This window comes from Mustela nivalis (genome assembly GCF_964662115.1).
Source record: "Mustela nivalis genome assembly, contig: HAP1_SCAFFOLD_234, whole genome shotgun sequence".
Taxonomy (NCBI): Eukaryota; Metazoa; Chordata; class Mammalia; order Carnivora; family Mustelidae; genus Mustela; species Mustela nivalis.
Window position 1 is genome coordinate 27,801 of NW_028136402.1, and position 2,780 is coordinate 30,580.

Genomic DNA, 2,780 nt, shown 5'->3' on the forward strand with positions numbered 1-2,780 from the left:
GTCTGCCCTTGGGACAGGTGGCCAAGGAGATGCTGTCCCCTTGGTAACAGAGGCACAGGACAGGCCTGCCTTCTGCCCAGACTCTTTAGAGTGGAGCACGCGCCCCTGCCCTAGTCGTCCCCTCATGTCTCCTTAGCAGCCAGGCTTCCATCTCTCCGCACAGGGAGCGGGTGACACATGTCTGGCCACCGGCCTGCATTTCGTGCCGCGGCAGGCTATCCTGTTCCCGAGCGTTTCCCGACCCCAAGGCCAAGGGATCCTTCTCTTTCTCGGGGGCGGCGTGCTGTGCCTTCCCCACACTTGCTCCTGGGGAGCGTGGTTACAGACGTGAGCAACCATGCTTCCTCTCAAGCAGAAAGGATGCTAGGGCAAGAGGATTTCGCTCCATGCGGGTATCTTCCAACATGCTGCGGAGACTCGCTTAGGCAAGCAGCAGCAGCATCCCCAAACCCAACTCTGATTTCCCAACGAATGCTGTGCTTTCCAAGGGGAGATGCCCAGGCAAAGGGCTTTCGCTCTATGCGGGTTTCTCCCACCGCGAGAGTGGGCTCAGGCACGCAGCAGCAGCCCCAAAAACATTTCTCTGGGAATGCTGTCCTTTCGCAGAGGCTTTGGTTTGGAGCAAACAGCCCTTCGCCACTGCTTCCTCAGCAAGGCTTCTGAGGCGTCTGGGAAGAAGAGCTGCGGGAGAGCTGGTGCCTCTTGGGCCTTGCTCTCCCTGGCTCCATGTTCGCGTCCTGGGTTCACCCTGCCAGGCCGAACTACGCAGACACAGTCGCAACCGTGCAGTAGCGCGCTTAGCCTAGGATGGCACTCCATGCACACTACCATCTCCCGGTGTAGGCATCGCTTGGCCTTTTACTCTGGCGCTCAGGCCGACTCGCGGACTAGGCCTGTGCTTTCCCCACAGGAAAGGAGAGGTGACAGGATCCCTGCACACCGCCCGTGCACTGAATAGGGAGCTTTGGGGGACTGTCACCACTCCTTCCCCTTAAAACCCGGGCCTCCTCCAAGCTTCTACATCCCGGAGGAAGACGGCATCTGATGGCCAGGTCTTTCTGGGAGTTGTTTCTCGAGTTTAGGGTAGGCGCCTGGTGGCAAGCCCATGGCTCCAAAACGGTCAGGTGGCCAAGGAGCTGCTGTCTCCTTGGGCCCAAAGGCTCAGGACAGGCATGCTTCCTGCCCAGACTCCTTCCTCAGAGTGGAGCCCTTTCCCCTGCCCTAATCTTCCCCTCGTGTCTCCTTAGCAGCCCGGCTTCCTTCGCTCTGCAGTGACAGATGCGTCCCTTTCCTTAAGGCTCTTTCCACAGGCACCACCGCGCTTCTCTCTCAGGCAGAGCGGAAGCCCAGGGAAAGAGGATTTCACTCCATGCGGGTTTATTCCACCGTGCAGTGGAGACTAGCGCCGGCAAGCAGCAGGCAGCATCCCACAGAACCGACTCTGATTTCCCAGCGACTGCTATGCTTTCGCAGAGGTTTTCAGCTTGGCGCAAACCGCACTTCGCTGCTGCTTCCTCAGCAAGGCTTTGGTCGTTTGCTCTGTCGCGGCTGGAAAGAAGAGCCGCGGGAGAGCTGGTGCCTCTTGGGCCTTGTTTTCCCGGGCTCCAAGTTCGCGCCCGGGTTCACCTTGCTAAGCCGATCTAAGCAGACACAGTCACAACCCTGCAGCAGCGTGCGTGGCCTAGCATGACACTCTATGCCTATTACCATCTCCTGGCATAGGTAAGGCTTTGCCTTTTGCTCCGGCGCTCGGGCAGACTTGGGGTCAAGGCCAGTGCCTTCACCACAGGAGAGAGGAGGCAACAGGATCCCTGCACAGGGCCCGAGCACTGGGATGGGGAACGGTGGGGACTGTCTCCACTCTTTCCCCGGCACACCCCGGCCACCCACAATGCTGCCACATCTTGGTGGAAGAGGGCATCTGACTGCACGTTTCTCCATGGGGTTGTTTCTGCGAGTTCCGGGTATGGCACCTGGTGGCAAGCCCAAGTCTGCCCTTGGGACAGGTGGCCAAGGAGATGCTTTCCCCTTGGGACCAGAGGCACAGGACAGGCCTGCCTTCTGCCCAGACTCCTTCCTCAGAGTGGAGCATGCACCCTTGCCCTTGTCGTCCCCTCATGTCTCCTTAGCAGCCAGGCTTCAATCTCTCCGCACAGGGAGTAGAGGACACTTGTCTTCTCATGGCCTGCTGTTCGTGCCTCGGCAGGCTATTCTGACTCCCGAGTGTTTCTAGACCCAAGGCCAAGGGATCCTTCTCTTCCCTGGGGCGGCGTGCTGTGCCTTCCCCAAAATTGCTCCTGGGGAGCGCGGTGACAGACGTGTGCAACCATGCTTCTCTCTCAGGCAGAGGGGATGCTAGGGCAAAGAGGATTTCGCTCCATGCGGGTATCTTCCACCATGTTGCCGAGACTCGCTCAGGCAAGCAGCAGCAGCATCCCCAAACCCAACTCTGATTTCCCAACGAATGCTGTGCTTTCCTAAGGGAGAGGCCCAGGCAAAGAGGCTTTCGCTGTATGCGGGTTTCTCCCACCGCAAGACTGGGCTCAGGGAAACAGCCGCAGCCCGCACAACATTTCTCAGCGAATGCTGTGCTTTCGCAGAGGCTTTGGTTTGGAGCGAACAGCACTTCGCCGCTGCTTCCTCAGCAAAGCTTCAGTCGAGTCAGGGAAGAAGAGCTGCGGGAGAGCTGTTGACTCTTGGGCCTTGCTTTCCCTGGCTCCATGTTCGCGCCCGGATTTCACTTTGCTAAGCCGAACTAGGCAGACACAGTCACAACCCTG